The sequence below is a fragment of the Pleurodeles waltl genome, chromosome 12 (assembly GCF_031143425.1).
Source record: "Pleurodeles waltl isolate 20211129_DDA chromosome 12, aPleWal1.hap1.20221129, whole genome shotgun sequence".
NCBI classification, from domain to species: domain Eukaryota; kingdom Metazoa; phylum Chordata; class Amphibia; order Caudata; family Salamandridae; genus Pleurodeles; species Pleurodeles waltl.
In genome coordinates this window covers 126,284,140-126,304,278 of record NC_090451.1, presented here as the reverse complement: position 1 = coordinate 126,304,278, position 20,139 = coordinate 126,284,140, and the positions used below count along the sequence as shown (strand labels likewise).

Genomic DNA, 20,139 nt, shown 5'->3' with positions numbered 1-20,139 from the left:
CAAGGCAGTGGTGGCTGGTGCACTTTGAAAGGAGTTGGTGGGAGGGAAAAATAGTTCATCTGAAGCTAAGTGAAGAAATTGGAATAAAATAGTGCATTTTAACCCCTTCGCTGCCAGCCTTTTCCCCCTCAGGTGCCAGGCATTTTTTTGGCTATTTGGGGCAGGGCGCGCTTAGGCCCTCATAGATTTTTGTCCACATAAGCTATCCACGCCAAATTTGCGTCCTTTTTTTCCAACATCCTAGGGATTCTAGAGGTACCCAGACTTTGTGGGTTCCCCTGAAGGAGACCAAGAAATTAGCCAAAATACGGTAAACATTTTGTTTTAAAAAAGAAAAAAATGGAAAAAAGGGCTGGAGAAGAAGGCTTGTGGTTTTTGTCCCTGAAATTGGCATCAACAAAGGGTTTGCACTGCTAAAATCACCAGCTTCCCAGCTTTCAGGGACAGGCAGACTTGAATCAGAAAACCCAATTTTTCAACACAATTTTGGCATTTTACTGGGACATACCCCATTTTTACGATTTTGTGTGCTTTTAGCCTCCTTCCAGTCAGTGACAGAAATGGGTGTGAAACCAATGCTGGGTCCCAGTAACCTAAACATTTTTGAAAAGAAGACAACATTGTGAATTCAGCAATGGGTAACTTGTGTAGATCTTACAAGTGTTTCCTACAGAAAATAACAACTGAAATAAAAAAAAAATATTGAAATTGAGAAGAAAAAAACAGCCATTTTCCTCTACGTTTTACTCTGTAACTTTTTTCTGCAATGTCAGATTTTTGAAAGCAATATACCATTACGCCTGCTGGACTCTTCTGGTTGCGGGGATATATAGGGCTTGTAGGTTCATCAAGAACCCTAGGTATCCAGAGAAAATAAATGAGCTGCACCTTGCAGTGGGTTTTCATTCTATACCGGGTATACTGCAATTAATTTGCCGAAGTATATAGAGTGAAAAAAAGGTATCAAGAAAACCTTTCTATTTCCAAAATGGGCACAAGATAAGGAGTGAAGGAGCAGTGGTTATTTGCACATCTCTGAATTCTGGGGTGCCCACACTAGCATGCAAATTAAAGGGCATTTCTCAAATAGACGTCTTTTTTACACACTGTCTTATATTTGGAAGGAAAAAATGTAGATAAAGACAAGGGGCAGTAACTCTTGTTTTGCTATTCTATGTTTCCCCAAGTCTCCCGATAACATTTTTTACCTCACTTGTGTGGGTAGGCCTAGCGCCCGCGACAGGAAGTGCCCCAAAACACAACGTGGACACATCAAATTTTCCCAAAGAAAACCAAAACCTAGGTAAAAGACATTGTCATTTGCAACGCCAATAGCTCTAACTCTCACAAATGTGAGACCTTTCGCATTGCAAATGCTTGTTTTTTTGTGCAGGCAAGTGTGCGTGGAGCCTGCTTTGGTTCTTAAGACCTCAGACCTAAAGCAAAGCTTAGACAGAAACATAGCAATGTGCCCTTTGCACACAGTTAGAGATCCTACTAAATGGAGTCATATATAGGTCTGCACGGCCATTTTGCACAATTTTGTTGTGATATAAAGTTTCGGTAGAGCTCAATGAGAGCTGGTAGTTATGGCCGAGTGGTTAAGGTGATGGGCTTGAAATCCTTTGGGGGTTCCCTGCACGGGTTTGAATCCTGCTGACTACATCTGTTGTTTATTTTAAACCTGATTTTTAAAATAACTGTGAAGAACACATTTACCAACTTTATTTGGGAAGATAGATAATTTACTTTAAATCTTTATTTAACAGAGGTTCGATTTTATTTTGCAGAGAGAAGAGCGGGTGACCGCGTGGGGAGAACAAATGATTTGTTAAACCTTCCATTTGAAGGTGATCTAAGCAGAATGAAGCAAAACAACAGCAGCGCCAATCAGCCGATTTCTTGGAGTCCACGGTTTAGGAGTTTACTTAGAAGGAGACTGTAAAAGAGTTTTAAAATTAGGGACCTATTGGTAGAGTCACTGCTTATGCAAATTGAAGGGTCAGAAGGGAGATGCGTCATTAAGATCTGTAAAAATCCATCTCTGGCAGCGGTGGGATTTGAACCCACGCCTCCAAAGAGACTGGAGCCTTAATCCAGGGCCTTAGACCGCTCGGCCACGCTACCTGTTGCTCTCAGTGTGTCTGTGCACTTCATGAGCACCGTAACCCTGAGTCTCCTCACTTAGTGTGGAAAGTCGAGTTGATAAACCATTTCATGGACATGATTACAATGTCGGGAGGGTGATGTGGTAATTGAAGGTTATCTCTCTTACTCAGTCACTGCACAAGTCTTCTCCCACCTGCTCGGACCTAGTGCAATCACCTTAAAAGACAACACTCTCCGAGCAATGACTTCCAACCAAGGTATAAGCACCTGCTCTACATAGGCAATGTGACTCCATCATTTTCTAATGAAACAAGTGTTCATACTGGTGGGCTCATTTCTTTGGGTGGGATCTAATGAATGAGCAGTTCATTCAAAAATAACCGAGGAGTTGCACGTATTCATGACATCAGCCCTATTGCCGCACCCAGTCTCCCCAACATACTGTTTAGCTTTCCAGTGACGTCATGTCTTGTGTGGCCTATTCACATTCCGCTGTTAATATTTTTTAGCCAATAGAATTTCACAGGCTCCCGTCTTTGAGCTCACATTGAAAAGGCACAAGTCCCAAAATGCAACCGGGTGCTGTTTAAAACTCCAGCACTGGCGGGCGGTGCCCCAGGTGACATGGGGCCCACCTGGATGCTCTGACTGCCTTTCACGTGACAGTCACAGACACACACAGGACAGAGGTTCAAAAGCTATTCTGAAAGAAGTAAGGACAACAGGCCCACGTGAAACTAAACTTTTTAAATAGATGATTTTTGTTTCTATTGACCGGGTTCTCACTCGTTCTGCACGCCAAGTCAAATGTAAATGAGCCTCGCAATAAAAATGCACAGAGGATGGTAAAATTCACTTCACTCTGCGCTCGTTGATGCTGAGAGCATGGTTGTCAGCCCGCACGCTTGTTATTTTGATGTGGAATTACTTGATTGCTTTGTGATAATTGTCATTACTCCGAATTGCAAGTTCCCCTACCCCAGTAATAATGTTTGAGGTATTGCTTCCCTACCACACCAACAAGGCCACCCTCTGACCAAGTCCTTTGCCTCTCTTCAGAACTACCATAAGCCCCTCCATGCACTAGGAACTTTTTGCTTGACGACCATCTAGGCGTCCTTGGAATATTGATATTTAGAAGTAACAATGTTTGTTTATTTTAACTAACTGACCTTTTTAGGGTCTCGCTTGATAGACTCTGTAGTATTCAGTAAAGGGCTTGGAGCCCGCATGTCTCTCACCATTTTTTTATTTATGTGGCACTCTTCTTTACAGTTTCCTAATTCATCAAGGCATGTCTTGCATCATTTCCGTTCCTCTCTGTAGAGCAGCGACCAAGCGTTGATTGATTCAGCTTAATCAGTGCCTGACCGCTGCTCCCCACCTGATCAAGGTACTATTTTTTCCTTTTACCTTCTAGTGCCCTGCAAACAGAAGGCTTGTGACTGGCAAAAACATGCCCAGCAGGACAACCAAAACTGTTAAGTTTTAAATTTAAATCGAACTTTCTTTTATTTTGCCAAATCGTCTTTTCCCACGTTCCACGCATGTTTTCTTTTGCTTTTGTTCGTGTGCACTCTTCTCAAAAGATGACGATTAGCTCGTTTAAAATATTGCAAATCAACAGTGTTTCTTTATTATGTGTAAATTCTGAAATTAATCTTTAACACATAATCCTGCGGTACACTTCAATCCATCCCACTCCAATCTTCCCCACTACAATCCACCCCATCCAGACCACTTCACCCACACTAATCCACCTCACTCCAGTCCAAATCACTCACCCGAATCCAATCCATTCTAACTCATCCTATTCCAATCCTCTCCACCCACCCCAAGCAAATCTGTCTCACTCCAATGTGCCCCACTATAATAAAAAACAATCTGCACCACTCCAAAACAATCTGTCCCACTTCGATCCAAAACAATCTGCCCCACTCCACTTCAAAACAATCTCCCCTACTCCAATTCAAAACAATCTACCCCACTGCAATCTGCTGCACTCCAATCAAAAACAAACTACCACACTGCAATCCAAAACAATCTGCCATACTGCAATCGAAAACAATCTGTCCCACCCAAGGCAGTGGTGGCTGGTGCACTTTGAAAGGAGTTGGTGGGAGGGAAAAATAGTTCATCTGAAGCTAAGTGAAGAAATTGGAATAAAATAGTGCATTTTAACCCCTTCGCTGCCAGCCTTTTCCCTCAGGTGCCAGGCATTTTTTTGGCTATTTGGGGCAGGGCGCGCTTAGGCCCTCATAGATTTTTGTCCACATAAGCTATCCACGCCAAATTTGCGTCCTTTTTTTCCAACATCCTAGGGATTCTAGAGGTACCCAGACTTTGTGGGTTCCCCTGAAGGAGACCAAGAAATTAGCCAAAATACGGTAAACATTTTGTTTTAAAAAAGAAAAAAATGGAAAAAAGGGCTGGAGAAGAAGGCTTGTGGTTTTTGTCCCTGAAATTGGCATCAACAAAGGGTTTGCACTGCTAAAATCACCAGCTTCCCAGCTTTCAGGGACAGGCAGACTTGAATCAGAAAACCCAATTTTTCAACACAATTTTGGCATTTTACTGGGACATACCCCATTTTTACGATTTTGTGTGCTTTTAGCCTCCTTCCAGTCAGTGACAGAAATGGGTGTGAAACCAATGCTGGGTCCCAGTAACCTAAACATTTTTGAAAAGAAGACAACATTCTGAATTCAGCAATGGGTAACTTGTGTAGATCTTACAAGTGTTTCCTACAGAAAATAACAACTGAAATAAAAAAAAAATATTGAAATTGAGAAGAAAAAAACAGCCATTTTCCTCTACGTTTTACTCTGTAACTTTTTTCTGCAATGTCAGATTTTTGAAAGCAATATACCATTACGCCTGCTGGACTCTTCTGGTTGCGGGGATATATAGGGCTTGTAGGTTCATCAAGAACCCTAGGTATCCAGAGAAAATAAATGAGCTGCACCTTGCAGTGGGTTTTCATTCTATACCGGGTATACTGCAATTAATTTGCCGAAGTATATAGAGTGAAAAAAAGGTATCAAGAAAACCTTTCTATTTCCAAAATGGGCACAAGATAAGGAGTGAAGGAGCAGTGGTTATTTGCACATCTCTGAATTCTGGGGTGCCCACACTAGCATGCGAATTAAAGGGCATTTCTCAAATAGACGTCTTTTTTACACACTGTCTTATATTTGGAAGGAAAAAATGTAGATAAAGACAAGGGGCAGTAACTCTTGTTTTGCTATTCTATGTTTCCCCAAGTCTCCCGATAACATTTTTTACCTCACTTGTGTGGGTAGGCCTAGCGCCCGCGACAGGAAGTGCCCCAAAACACAACGTGGACACATCAAATTTTCCCAAAGAAAACCAAAACCTAGGTAAAAGACATTGTCATTTGCAACGCCAATAGCTCTAACTCTCACAAATGTGAGACCTTTCGCATTGCAAATGCTTGTTTTTTTGTGCAGGCAAGTGTGCGTGGAGCCTGCTTTGGTTCTTAAGACCTCAGACCTAAAGCAAAGCTTAGACAGAAACATAGCAATGTGCCCTTTGCACACAGTTAGAGATCCTACTAAATGGAGTCATATATAGGTCTGCACGGCCATTTTGCACAATTTTGTTGTGATATAAAGTTTCGGTAGAGCTCAATGAGAGCTGGTAGTTATGGCCGAGTGGTTAAGGTGATGGACTTGAAATCCTTTGGGGGTTCCCTGCACGGGTTTGAATCCTGCTGACTACCTCTGTTGTTTATTTTAAACCTGATTTTTAAAATAACTGTGAAGAACACATTTACCAACTTTATTTGGGAAGATAGATAATTTACTTTAAATCTTTATTTAACAGAGGTTCGATTTTATTTTGCAGAGAGAAGAGCGGGTGACCGCGTGGGGAGAACAAATGATTTGTTAAACCTTCCATTTGAAGATGATCTAAGCAGAATGAAGCAAAACAACAGCAGCGCCAATCAGCCGATTTCTTGGAGTCCACGGTTTAGGAGTTTACTTAGAAGGAGACTGTAAAAGAGTTTTACAATTAGGGACCTATTGGTAGAGTCACTGCTTATGCAAATTGAAGGGTCAGAAGGGAGATGCGTCATTAAGATCTGTAAAAATCCATCTCTGGCAGCGGTGGGATTTGAACCCACGCCTCCAAAGAGACTGGAGCCTTAATCCAGCGCCTTAGACCGCTCGGCCACGCTACCTGTTGCTCTCAGTGTGTCTGTGCACTTCATGAGCACCGTAACCCTGAGTCTCCTCACTTAGTGTGGAAAGTCGAGTTGATAAACCATTTCATGGACATGATTACAATGTCGGGAGGTTGATGTGGTAATTGAAGGTTATCTCTCTTACTCAGTCACTGCACAAGTCTTCTCCCACCTGCTCGGACCTAGTGCAATCACCTTAAAAGACAACACTCTCCGAGCAATGACTTCCAACCAAGGTATAAGCACCTGCTCTACATAGGCAATGTGACTCCATCATTTTCTAATGAAACAAGTGTTCATACCGGTGGGCTCATTTCTTTGGGTGGGATCTAATGAATGAGCAGTTCATTCAAAAATAACTGAGGAGTTGCACGTATTCATGACATCAGCCCTATTGCCGCACCCAGTCTCCCCAACATACTGTTTAGCTTTCCAGTGACGTCATGTCTTGTGTGGCCTATTCACATTCCGCTGTTAATATTTTTTAGCCAATAGAATTTCACAGGCTCCCGTCTTTGAGCTCACATTGAAAAGGCACAAGTCCCAAAATGCAACCGGGTGCTGTTTAAAACTCCAGCACTGGTGGGCGGTGCTCCAGGTGACATGGGGTCCACCTGGATGCCCTGACTGCCTTTCACGTGACAGTCACAGACACACACAGGACAGAGGTTCAAAAGCTATTCTGAAAGAAGTAAGGACAACAGGCCCACGTGAAACTAAACTTTTTAAATAGATGATTTTTGTTTCTATTGACCTGGTTCTCACTCGTTCTGCGCGCCAAGTCAAATGTAAATGAGCCTCGCAATAAAAATGCACAGAGGATGGTAAAATTCACTTCACTCTGCGCTCGTTGATGCTGAGAGCATGGTTGTCAGCCCGCACGCTTGTTATTTTGATGTGGAATTACTTGATTGCTTTGTGATAATTTTCATTACTCCGAATTGCAAGTTCCCCTACCCCAGTAATAATGTTTGAGGTATTGCTTCCCTACCACACCAAGAAGGCCACCCTCTGACCAAGTCCTTTGCCTCTCTTCAGAACTACCATAAGCCCCTCCATGCACTAGGAACTTTTTGCTTGACGACCATCTAGGCGTCCTTGGAATATTGATTTTTAGAAGTAACAATGTTTGTTTATTTTAACTAACTGACCTTTTTAGGGTCTCGCTTGATAGACTCTGTAGTATTCAGTAAAGGGCTTGGAGCCCGCATGTCTCTCACCATTTTTTTATTTATGTGGCACTCTTCTTTACAGTTTCCTAATTCATCAAGGCATGTCTTGCATCATTTCCGTTCCTCTCTGTAGAGCAGCGACCAAGCGTTGATTGATTCAGCTTAATCAGTGCCTGACCGCTGCTCCCCACCTGATCAAGGTACTATTTTTTCCTTTTACCTTCTAGTGCCCTGCAAACAGAAGGCTTGTGACTGGCAAAAACATGCCCAGCAGGACAACCAAAACTGTTAAGTTTTAAATTTAAATCGAACTTTCTTTTATTTTGCCAAATCGTCTTTTCCCACGTTCCACGCATGTTTTCTTTTGCTTTTGTTCGTGGGCACTCTTCTCAAAAGATGACGATTAGCTCGTTTAAAATATTGCAAATCAACAGTGTTTCTTTATTATGTGTAAATTCTGAAATTAATCTTTAACACATAATCCTGCGGTACACTTCAATCCACCCCACTCCAATCTTCCCCACTACAATCCACCCCATCCAGACCACTTCACCCACACTAATCCACCTCACTCCAGTCCAAATCACTCACCCGAATCCAATCCACTCTAACTCATCCTACTCCAATCCTCTCCACCCACCCCAAGCAAATCTGTCTCACTCCAATGTGCCCCACTATAATAAAAAACAATCTGCACCACTCCAAAACAATCTGTCCCACTTCGATCCAAAACAATCTGCCCCACTCCAATCTGCCCGACTCCACTTCAAAACAATCTCCCCTACTCCAATTCAAAACAATCTACCCCACTGCAATCTGCTGCACTCCAATCAAAAACAAACTACCACACTGCAATCCAAAACAATCTGCCATACTGCAATCGAAAACAATCTGTCCCACCCAAGGCAGTGGTGGCTGGTGCACTTTGAAAGGAGTTGGTGGGAGGGAAAAATAGTTCATCTGAAGCTAAGTGAAGAAATTGGAATAAAATAGTGCATTTTAACCCCTTCGCTGCCAGCCTTTTCCCCCTCAGGTGCCAGGCATTTTTTTGGCTATTTGGGGCAGGGCGCGCTTAGGCCCTCATAGATTTTTGTCCACATAAGCTATCCACGCCAAATTTGCGTCCTTTTTTTCCAACATCCTAGGGATTCTAGAGGTACCCAGACTTTGTGGGTTCCCCTGAAGGAGACCAAGAAATTAGCCAAAATACGGTAAACATTTTGTTTTAAAAAAGAAAAAAATGGAAAAAAGGGCTGGAGAAGAAGGCTTGTGGTTTTTGTCCCTGAAATTGGCATCAACAAAGGGTTTGCACTGCTAAAATCACCAGCTTCCCAGCTTTCAGGGACAGGCAGACTTGAATCAGAAAACCCAATTTTTCAACACAATTTTGGCATTTTACTGGGACATACCCCATTTTTACGATTTTGTGTGCTTTTAGCCTCCTTCCAGTCAGTGACAGAAATGGGTGTGAAACCAATGCTGGGTCCCAGTAACCTAAACATTTTTGAAAAGAAGACAACATTCTGAATTCAGCAATGGGTAACTTGTGTAGATCTTACAAGTGTTTCCTACAGAAAATAACAACTGAAATAAAAAAAAAATATTGAAATTGAGAAGAAAAAAACAGCCATTTTCCTCTACGTTTTACTCTGTAACTTTTTTCTGCAATGTCAGATTTTTGAAAGCAATATACCATTACGCCTGCTGGACTCTTCTGGTTGCGGGGATATATAGGGCTTGTAGGTTCATCAAGAACCCTAGGTATCCAGAGAAAATAAATGAGCTGCACCTTGCAGTGGGTTTTCATTCTATACCGGGTATACTGCAATTAATTTGCCGAAGTATATAGAGTGAAAAAAAGGTATCAAGAAAACCTTTCTATTTCCAAAATGGGCACAAGATAAGGAGTGAAGGAGCAGTGGTTATTTGCACATCTCTGAATTCTGGGGTGCCCACACTAGCATGCAAATTAAAGGGCATTTCTCAAATAGACGTCTTTTTTACACACTGTCTTATATTTGGAAGGAAAAAATGTAGATAAAGACAAGGGGCAGTAACTCTTGTTTTGCTATTCTATGTTTCCCCAAGTCTCCCGATAACATTTTTTACCTCACTTGTGTGGGTAGGCCTAGCGCCCGCGACAGGAAGTGCCCCAAAACACAACGTGGACACATCAAATTTTCCCAAAGAAAACCAAAACCTAGGTAAAAGACATTGTCATTTGCAACGCCAATAGCTCTAACTCTCACAAATGTGAGACCTTTCGCATTGCAAATGCTTGTTTTTTTGTGCAGGCAAGTGTGCGTGGAGCCTGCTTTGGTTCTTAAGACCTCAGACCTAAAGCAAAGCTTAGACAGAAACATAGCAATGTGCCCTTTGCACACAGTTAGAGATCCTACTAAATGGAGTCATATATAGGTCTGCACGGCCATTTTGCACAATTTTGTTGTGATATAAAGTTTCGGTAGAGCTCAATGAGAGCTGGTAGTTATGGCCGAGTGGTTAAGGTGATGGGCTTGAAATCCTTTGGGGGTTCCCTGCACGGGTTTGAATCCTGCTGACTACCTCTGTTGTTTATTTTAAACCTGATTTTTAAAATAACTGTGAAGAACACATTTACCAACTTTATTTGGGAAGATAGATAATTTACTTTAAATCTTTATTTAACAGAGGTTCGATTTTATTTTGCAGAGAGAAGAGCGGGTGACCGCGTGGGGAGAACAAATGATTTGTTAAACCTTCCATTTGAAGGTGATCTAAGCAGAATGAAGCAAAACAACAGCAGCGCCAATCAGCCGATTTCTTGGAGTCCACGGTTTAGGAGTTTACTTAGAAGGAGACTGTAAAAGAGTTTTAAAATTAGGGACCTATTGGTAGAGTCACTGCTTATGCAAATTGAAGGGTCAGAAGGGAGATGCGTCATTAAGATCTGTAAAAATCCATCTCTGGCAGCGGTGGGATTTGAACCCACGCCTCCAAAGAGACTGGAGCCTTAATCCAGCGCCTTAGACCGCTCGGCCACGCTACCTGTTGCTCTCAGTGTGTCTGTGCACTTCATGAGCACCGTAACCCTGAGTCTCCTCACTTAGTGTGGAAAGTCGAGTTGATAAACCATTTCATGGACATGATTACAATGTCGGGAGGGTGATGTGGTAATTGAAGGTTATCTCTCTTACTCAGTCACTGCACAAGTCTTCTCCCACCTGCTCGGACCTAGTGCAATCACCTTAAAAGACAACACTCTCCGAGCAATGACTTCCAACCAAGGTATAAGCACCTGCTCTACATAGGCAATGTGACTCCATCATTTTCTAATGAAACAAGTGTTCATACTGGTGGGCTCATTTCTTTGGGTGGGATCTAATGAATGAGCAGTTCATTCAAAAATAACCGAGGAGTTGCACGTATTCATGACATCAGCCCTATTGCCGCACCCAGTCTCCCCAACATACTGTTTAGCTTTCCAGTGACGTCATGTCTTGTGTGGCCTATTCACATTCCGCTGTTAATATTTTTTAGCCAATAGAATTTCACAGGCTCCCGTCTTTGAGCTCACATTGAAAAGGCACAAGTCCCAAAATGCAACCGGGTGCTGTTTAAAACTCCAGCACTGGTGGGCGGTGCCCCAGGTGACATGGGGCCCACCTGGATGCTCTGACTGCCTTTCACGTGACAGTCACAGACACACACAGGACAGAGGTTCAAAAGCTATTCTGAAAGAAGTAAGGACAACAGGCCCACGTGAAACTAAACTTTTTAAATAGATGATTTTTGTTTCTATTGACCGGGTTCTCACTCGTTCTGCGCGCCAAGTCAAATGTAAATGAGCCTCGCAATAAAAATGCACAGAGGATGGTAAAATTCACTTCACTCTGCGCTCGTTGATGCTGAGAGCATGGTTGTCAGCCCGCACGCTTGTTATTTTGATGTGGAATTACTTGATTGCTTTGTGATAATTTTCATTACTCCGAATTGCAAGTTCCCCTACCCCAGTAATAATGTTTGAGGTATTGCTTCCCTACCACACCAACAAGGCCACCCTCTGACCAAGTCCTTTGCCTCTCTTCAGAACTACCATAAGCCCCTCCATGCACTAGGAACTTTTTGCTTGACGACCATCTAGGCGTCCTTGGAATATTGATATTTAGAAGTAACAATGTTTGTTTATTTTAACTAACTGACCTTTTTAGGGTCTCGCTTGATAGACTCTGTAGTATTCAGTAAAGGGCTTGGAGCCCGCATGTCTCTCACCATTTTTTTATTTATGTGGCACTCTTCTTTACAGTTTCCTAATTCATCAAGGCATGTCTTGCATCATTTCCGTTCCTCTCTGTAGAGCAGCGACCAAGCGTTGATTGATTCAGCTTAATCAGTGCCTGACCGCTGCTCCCCACCTGATCAAGGTACTATTTTTTCCTTTTACCTTCTAGTGCCCTGCAAACAGAAGGCTTGTGACTGGCAAAAACATGCCCAGCAGGACAACCAAAACTGTTAAGTTTTAAATTTAAATCGAACTTTCTTTTATTTTGCCAAATCGTCTTTTCCCACGTTCCACGCATGTTTTCTTTTGCTTTTGTTCGTGGGCACTCTTCTCAAAAGATGACGATTAGCTCGTTTAAAATATTGCAAATCAACAGTGTTTCTTTATTATGTGTAAATTCTGAAATTAATCTTTAACACATAATCCTGCGGTACACTTCAATCCACCCCACTCCAATCTTCCCCACTACAATCCACCCCATCCAGACCACTTCACCCACACTAATCCACCTCACTCCAGTCCAAATCACTCACCCGAATCCAATCCACTCTAACTCATCCTACTCCAATCCTCTCCACCCACCCCAAGCAAATCTGTCTCACTCCAATGTGCCCCACTATAATAAAAAACAATCTGCACCACTCCAAAACAATCTGTCCCACTTCGATCCAAAACAATCTGCCCCACTCCAATCTGCCCGACTCCACTTCAAAACAATCTCCCCTACTCCAATTCAAAACAATCTACCCCACTGCAATCTGCTGCACTCCAATCAAAAACAAACTACCACACTGCAATCGAAAACAATCTGTCCCACCCAAGGCAGTGGTGGCTGGTGCACTTTGAAAGGAGTTGGTGGGAGGGAAAAATAGTTCATCTGAAGCTAAGTGAAGAAATTGGAATAAAATAGTGCATTTTAACCCCTTCGCTGCCAGCCTTTTCCCCCTCAGGTGCCAGGCATTTTTTTGGCTATTTGGGGCAGGGCGCGCTTAGGCCCTCATAGATTTTTGTCCACATAAGCTATCCACGCCAAATTTGCGTCCTTTTTTTCCAACATCCTAGGGATTCTAGAGGTACCCAGACTTTGTGGGTTCCCCTGAAGGAGACCAAGAAATTAGCCAAAATACAGTAAACATTTTGTTTTAAAAAAGAAAAAAATGGAAAAAAGGGCTGGAGAAGAAGGCTTGTGGTTTTTGTCCCTGAAATTGGCATCAACAAAGGGTTTGCACTGCTAAAATCACCAGCTTCCCAGCTTTCAGGGACAGGCAGACTTGAATCAGAAAACCCAATTTTTCAACACAATTTTGGCATTTTACTGGGACATACCCCATTTTTACGATTTTGTGTGCTTTTAGCCTCCTTCCAGTCAGTGACAGAAATGGGTGTGAAACCAATGCTGGGTCCCAGTAACCTAAACATTTTTGAAAAGAAGACAACATTCTGAATTCAGCAATGGGTAACTTGTGTAGATCTTACAAGTGTTTCCTACAGAAAATAACAACTGAAATAAAAAAAAAATATTGAAATTGAGAAGAAAAAAACAGCCATTTTCCTCTACGTTTTACTCTGTAACTTTTTTCTGCAATGTCAGATTTTTGAAAGCAATATACCATTACGCCTGCTGGACTCTTCTGGTTGCGGGGATATATAGGGCTTGTAGGTTCATCAAGAACCCTAGGTATCCAGAGAAAATAAATGAGCTGCACCTTTCAGTGGGTTTTCATTCTATACCGGGTATACTGCAATTAATTTGCCGAAGTATATAGAGTGAAAAATAGGTATCAAGAAAACCTTTCTATTTCCAAAATGGGCACAAGATAAGGAGTGAAGGAGCAGTGGTTATTTGCACATCTCTGAATTCTGGGGTGCCCACACTAGCATGCGAATTAAAGGGCATTTCTCAAATAGACGTCTTTTTTACACACTGTCTTATATTTGGAAGGAAAAAATGTAGATAAAGACAAGGGGCAGTAACTCTTGTTTTGCTATTCTATGTTTCCCCAAGTCTCCCGATAACATTTTTTACCTCACTTGTGTGGGTAGGCCTAGCGCCCGCGACAGGAAGTGCCCCAAAACACAACGTGGACACATCAAATTTTCCCAAAGAAAACCAAAACCTAGGTAAAAGACATTGTCATTTGCAACGCCAATAGCTCTAACTCTCACAAATGTGAGACCTTTCGCATTGCAAATGCTTGTTTTTTTGTGCAGGCAAGTGTGCGTGGAGCCTGCTTTGGTTCTTAAGACCTCAGACCTAAAGCAAAGCTTAGACAGAAACATAGCAATGTGCCCTTTGCACACAGTTAGAGATCCTACTAAATGGAGTCATATATAGGTCTGCTCGGCCATTTTGCACAATTTTGTTGTGATATAAAGTTTCGGTAGAGCTCAATGAGAGCTGGTAGTTATGGCCGAGTGGTTAAGGTGATGGGCTTGAAATCCTTTGGGGGTTCCCTGCACGGGTTTGAATCCTGCTGACTACCTCTGTTGTTTATTTTAAACCTGATTTTTAAAATAACTGTGAAGAACACATTTACCAACTTTATTTGGGAAGATAGATAATTTACTTTAAATCTTTATTTAACAGAGGTTCGATTTTATTTTGCAGAGAGAAGAGCGGGTGACCGCGTGGGGAGAACAAATGATTTGTTAAACCTTCCATTTGAAGGTGATCTAAGCAGAATGAAGCAAAACAACAGCAGCGCCAATCAGCCGATTTCTTGGAGTCCACGGTTTAGGAGTTTACTTAGAAGGAGACTGTAAAAGAGTTTTAAAATTAGGGACCTATTGGTAGAGTCACTGTTTATGCAAATTGAAGGGTCAGAAGGGAGATGCGTCATTAAGATCTGTAAAAATCCATCTCTGGCAGCGGTGGGATTTGAACCCACGCCTCCAAAGAGACTGGAGCCTTAATCCAGCGCCTTAGACCGCTCGGCCACGCTACCTGTTGCTCTCAGTGTGTCTGTGCACTTCATGAGCACCGTAACCCTGAGTCTCCTCACTTAGTGTGGAAAGTCGAGTTGATAAACCATTTCATGGACATGATTACAATGTCGGGAGGGTGATGTGGTAATTGAAGGTTATCTCTCTTACTCAGTCACTGCACAAGTCTTCTCCCACCTGCTCGGACCTAGTGCAATCACCTTAAAAGACAACACTCTCCCGAGCAATGACTTCCAACCAAGGTATAAGCACCTGCTCTACATAGGCAATGTGACTCCATCATTTTCTAATGAAACAAGTGTTCATACTGGTGGGCTCATTTCTTTGGGTGGGATCTAATGAATGAGCAGTTCATTCAAAAATAACTGAGGAGTTGCACGTATTCATGACATCAGCCCTATTGCCGCACCCAGTCTCCCCAACATACTGTTTAGCTTTCCAGTGACGTCATGTCTTGTGTGGCCTATTCACATTCCGCTGTTAATATTTTTTAGCCAATAGAATTTCACAGGCTCCCGTCTTTGAGCTCACATTGAAAAGGCACAAGTCCCAAAATGCAACCGGGTGCTGTTTAAAACTCCAGCACTGGTGGGCGGTGCCCCAGGTGACATGGGGTCCACCTGGATGCCCTGACTGCCTTTTCACGTGACAGTCACAGACACACTCAGGACAGAGGTTCAAAAGCTATTCTGAAAGAAGTAAGGACAACAGGCCCACGTGAAACTAAACTTTTTAAATAGATGATTTTTGTTTCTATTGACCTGGTTCTCACTCGTTCTGCGCGCCAAGTCAAATGTAAATGAGCCCCGCAATAAAAATGCACAGAGGATGGTAAAATTCACTTCACTCTGCGCTCGTTGATGCTGAGAGCATGGTTGTCAGCCCGCACGCTTGTTATTTTGATGTGGAATTACTTGATTGCTTTGTGATAATTTTCATTACTCCGAATTGCAAGCTCCCCTACCCCAGTAATAATGTTTGAGGTATTGCTTCCCTACCACACCAACAAGGCCACCCTCTGACCAAGTCCTTTGCCTCTCTTCAGAACTACCATAAGCCCCTCCATGCACTAGGAACTTTTTGCTTGACGACCATCTAGGCGTCCTTGGAATATTGATATTTAGAAGTAACAATGTTTGTTTATTTTAACTAACTGACCTTTTTAGGGTCTCGCTTGATAGACTCTGTAGTATTCAGTAAAGGGCTTGGAGCCCGCATGTCTCTCACCATTTTTTTATTTATGTGGCACTCTTCTTTACAGTTTCCTAATTCATCAAGGCATGTCTTGCATCATTTCCGTTCCTCTCTGTAGAGCAGCGACCAAGCGTTGATTGATTCAGCTTAATCAGTGCCTGACCGCTGCTCCCCACCTGATCAAGGTACTATTTTTTCCTTTTACCTTCTAGTGCCCTGCAAACAGAAGGCTTGTGACTGGCAAAAACATGCCCAGCAGGACAACCAAAACTGTTAAGTTTTAAATTTAAATCGAACTTTCTTTTATTTTGCCAAATCGTCTTTTCCCACGTTCCACGCATGTTTTCTTTTGCTTTTGTTCGTGGGCACTCTTCTCAAAAGATGACGATTAGCTCGTTTAAAATATTGCAAATCAACAGTGTTTCTTTATTATGTGTAAATTCTGAAATTAATCTTTAACACATAATCCTGCGGTACACTTCAATCCACCCCACTCCAATCTTCCCCACTACAATCCACCCCATCCAGACCACTTCACCCACACTAATCCACCTCACTCCAGTCCAAATCACTCACCCGAATCCAATCCACTCTAACTCATCCTACTCCAATCCTCTCCACCCACCCCAAGCAAATCTGTCTCACTCCAATGTGCCCCACTATAATAAAAAACAATCTGCACCACTCCAAAACAATCTGTCCCACTTCGATCCAAAACAATCTGCCCCACTCCAATCTGCCCGACTCCACTTCAAAACAATCTCCCCTACTCCAATTCAAAACAATCTACCCCACTGCAATCTGCTGCACTCCAATCAAAAACAAACTACCACACTGCAATCCAAAACAATCTGCCATACTGCAATCGAAAACAATCTGTCCCACCCAAGGCAGTGGTGGCTGGTGCACTTTGAAAGGAGTTGGTGGGAGGGAAAAATAGTTCATCTGAAGCTAAGTGAAGAAATTGGAATAAAATAGTGCATTTTAACCCCTTCGCTGCCAGCCTTTTCCCCCTCAGGTGGCAGGCATTTTTTTGGCTATTTGGGGCAGGGCGCGCTTAGGCCCTCATAGATTTTTGTCCACATAAGCTATCCACGCCAAATTTGCGTCCTTTTTTTCCAACATCCTAGGGATTCTAGAGGTACCCAGACTTTGTGGGTTCCCCTGAAGGAGACCAAGAAATTAGCCAAAATACGGTAAACATTTTGTTTTAAAAAAGAAAAAAATGGAAAAAAGGGCTGGAGAAGAAGGCTTGTGGTTTTTGTCCCTGAAATTGGCATCAACAAAGGGTTTGCACTGCTAAAATCACCAGCTTCCCAGCTTTCAGGGACAGGCAGACTTGAATCAGAAAACCCAATTTTTCAACACAATTTTGGCATTTTACTGGGACATACCCCATTTTTACGATTTTGTGTGCTTTTAGCCTCCTTCCAGTCAGTGACAGAAATGGGTGTGAAACCAATGCTGGGTCCCAGTAACCTAAACATTTTTGAAAAGAAGACAACATTCTGAATTCAGCAATGGGTAACTTGTGTAGATCTTACAAGTGTTTCCTACAGAAAATAACAACTGAAATAAAAAAAAAATATTGAAATTGAGAAGAAAAAAACAGCCATTTTCCTCTACGTTTTACTCTGTAACTTTTTTCTGCAATGTCAGATTTTTGAAAGCAATATACCATTACGCCTGCTGGACTCTTCTGGTTGCGGGGATATATAGGGCTTGTAGGTTCATCAAGAACCCTAGGTATCCAGAGAAAATAAATGAGCTGCACCTTGCAGTGGGTTTTCATTCTATACCGGGTATACTGCAATTAATTTGCCGAAGTATATAGAGTGAAAAAAAGGTATCAAGAAAACCTTTCTATTTCCAAAATGGGCACAAGATAAGGAGTGAAGGAGCAGTGGTTATTTGCACATCTCTGAATTCTGGGGTGCCCACACTAGCATGCGAATTAAAGGGCATTTCTCAAATAGACGTCTTTTTTACACACTGTCTTATATTTGGAAGGAAAAAATGTAGATAAAGACAAGGGGCAGTAACTCTTGTTTTGCTATTCTATGTTTCCCCAAGTCTCCCGATAACATTTTTTACCTCACTTGTGTGGGTAGGCCTAGCGCCCGCGACAGGAAGTGCCCCAAAACACAACGTGGACACATCAAATTTTCCCAAAGAAAACCAAAACCTAGGTAAAAGACATTGTCATTTGCAACGCCAATAGCTCTAACTCTCACAAATGTGAGACCTTTCGCATTGCAAATGCTTGTTTTTTTGTGCAGGCAAGTGTGCGTGGAGCCTGCTTTGGTTCTTAAGACCTCAGACCTAAAGCAAAGCTTAGACAGAAACATAGCAATGTGCCCTTTGCACACAGTTAGAGATCCTACTAAATGGAGTCATATATAGGTCTGCACGGCCATTTTGCACAATTTTGTTGTGATATAAAGTTTCGGTAGAGCTCAATGAGAGCTGGTAGTTATGGCCGAGTGGTTAAGGTGATGGACTTGAAATCCTTTGGGGGTTCCCTGCACGGGTTTGAATCCTGCTGACTACCTCTGTTGTTTATTTTAAACCTGATTTTTAAAATAACTGTGAAGAACACATTTACCAACTTTATTTGGGAAGATAGATAATTTACTTTAAATCTTTATTTAACAGAGGTTCGATTTTATTTTGCAGAGAGAAGAGCGGGTGACCGCGTGGGGAGAACAAATGATTTGTTAAACCTTCCATTTGAAGATGATCTAAGCAGAATGAAGCAAAACAACAGCAGCGCCAATCAGCCGATTTCTTGGAGTCCACGGTTTAGGAGTTTACTTAGAAGGAGACTGTAAAAGAGTTTTACAATTAGGGACCTATTGGTAGAGTCACTGCTTATGCAAATTGAAGGGTCAGAAGGGAGATGCGTCATTAAGATCTGTAAAAATCCATCTCTGGCAGCGGTGGGATTTGAACCCACGCCTCCAAAGAGACTGGAGCCTTAATCCAGCGCCTTAGACCGCTCGGCCACTGTTGCTCTCAGTGTGTCGGTGCACTTCATGAGCACCGTAACCCTGAGTCTCCTCACTTAGTGTGGAAAGTCGAGTTGATAAACCATTTCATGGACATGATTACAATGTCGGGAGGGTGATGTGGTAATTGAAGGTTATCTCTCTTACTCAGTCACTGCACAAGTCTTCTCCCACCTGCTCGGACCTAGTGCAATCACCTTAAAAGACAACACTCTCCGAGCAATGACTTCCAACCAAGGTATAAGCACCTGCTCTACATAGGCAATGTGACTCCATCATTTTCTAATGAAACAAGTGTTCATACCGGTGGGCTCATTTCTTTGGGTGGGATCTAATGAATGAGCAGTTCATTCAAAAATAACTGAGGAGTTGCACGTATTCATGACATCAGCCCTATTGCCGCACCCAGTCTCCCCAACATACTGTTTAGCTTTCCAGTGACGTCATGTCTTGTGTGGCCTATTCACATTCCGCTGTTAATATTTTTTAGCCAATAGAATTTCACAGGCTCCCGTCTTTGAGCTCACATTGAAAAGGCACAAGTCCCAAAATGCAACCGGGTGCTGTTTAAAACTCCAGCACTGGTGGGCGGTGCTCCAGGTGACATGGGGTCCACCTGGATGCCCTGACTGCCTTTCACGTGACAGTCACAGACACACACAGGACAGAGGTTCAAAAGCTATTCTGAAAGAAGTAAGGACAACAGGCCCACGTGAAACTAAACTTTTTAAATAGATGATTTTTGTTTCTATTGACCTGGTTCTCACTCGTTCTGCGCGCCAAGTCAAATGTAAATGAGCCTCGCAATAAAAATGCACAGAGGATGGTAAAATTCACTTCACTCTGCGCTCGTTGATGCTGAGAGCATGGTTGTCAGCCCGCACGCTTGTTATTTTGATGTGGAATTACTTGATTGCTTTGTGATAATTTTCATTACTCCGAATTGCAAGTTCCCCTACCCCAGTAATAATGTTTGAGGTATTGCTTCCCTACCACACCAACAAGGCCACCCTCTGACCAAGTCCTTTGCCTCTCTTCAGAACTACCATAAGCCCCTCCATGCACTAGGAACTTTTTGCTTGACGACCATCTAGGCGTCCTTGGAATATTGATTTTTAGAAGTAACAATGTTTGTTTATTTTAACTAACTGACCTTTTTAGGGTCTCGCTTGATAGACTCTGTAGTATTCAGTAAAGGGCTTGGAGCCCGCATGTCTCTCACCATTTTTTTATTTATGTGGCACT

General features: G+C 42.5%; 7 non-coding genes across 7 annotated transcripts; 2 read left to right on the top strand and 5 right to left on the bottom strand.

The window, feature by feature from the left end:
* Positions 1-2,045: 2,045 nt before the first annotated feature.
* On the bottom strand, positions 2,046-2,127 carry TRNAL-AAG (transfer RNA leucine (anticodon AAG)). The gene has a single exon. It is a non-coding gene; the product is annotated as a tRNA-Leu (tRNA).
* Positions 2,128-5,769: 3,642 nt separating this feature from the next.
* TRNAS-UGA (transfer RNA serine (anticodon UGA)) lies at positions 5,770-5,851 on the top strand. Its single transcript has one exon. It is a non-coding gene; the product is annotated as a tRNA-Ser (tRNA).
* A 380-nt stretch (positions 5,852-6,231) lies between these two features.
* Positions 6,232-6,313, bottom strand: TRNAL-AAG (transfer RNA leucine (anticodon AAG)). Its single transcript has one exon. It is a non-coding gene; the product is annotated as a tRNA-Leu (tRNA).
* Positions 6,314-10,434: 4,121 nt separating this feature from the next.
* TRNAL-AAG (transfer RNA leucine (anticodon AAG)) lies at positions 10,435-10,516 on the bottom strand. Its single transcript has one exon. It is a non-coding gene; the product is annotated as a tRNA-Leu (tRNA).
* Positions 10,517-14,612: 4,096 nt separating this feature from the next.
* Positions 14,613-14,694, bottom strand: TRNAL-AAG (transfer RNA leucine (anticodon AAG)). The gene has a single exon. It is a non-coding gene; the product is annotated as a tRNA-Leu (tRNA).
* A 3,661-nt stretch (positions 14,695-18,355) lies between these two features.
* On the top strand, positions 18,356-18,437 carry TRNAS-UGA (transfer RNA serine (anticodon UGA)). The gene has a single exon. It is a non-coding gene; the product is annotated as a tRNA-Ser (tRNA).
* Positions 18,438-18,817: 380 nt separating this feature from the next.
* TRNAL-AAG (transfer RNA leucine (anticodon AAG)) lies at positions 18,818-18,900 on the bottom strand. Its single transcript has one exon. It is a non-coding gene; the product is annotated as a tRNA-Leu (tRNA).
* Positions 18,901-20,139: the final 1,239 nt, after the last annotated feature.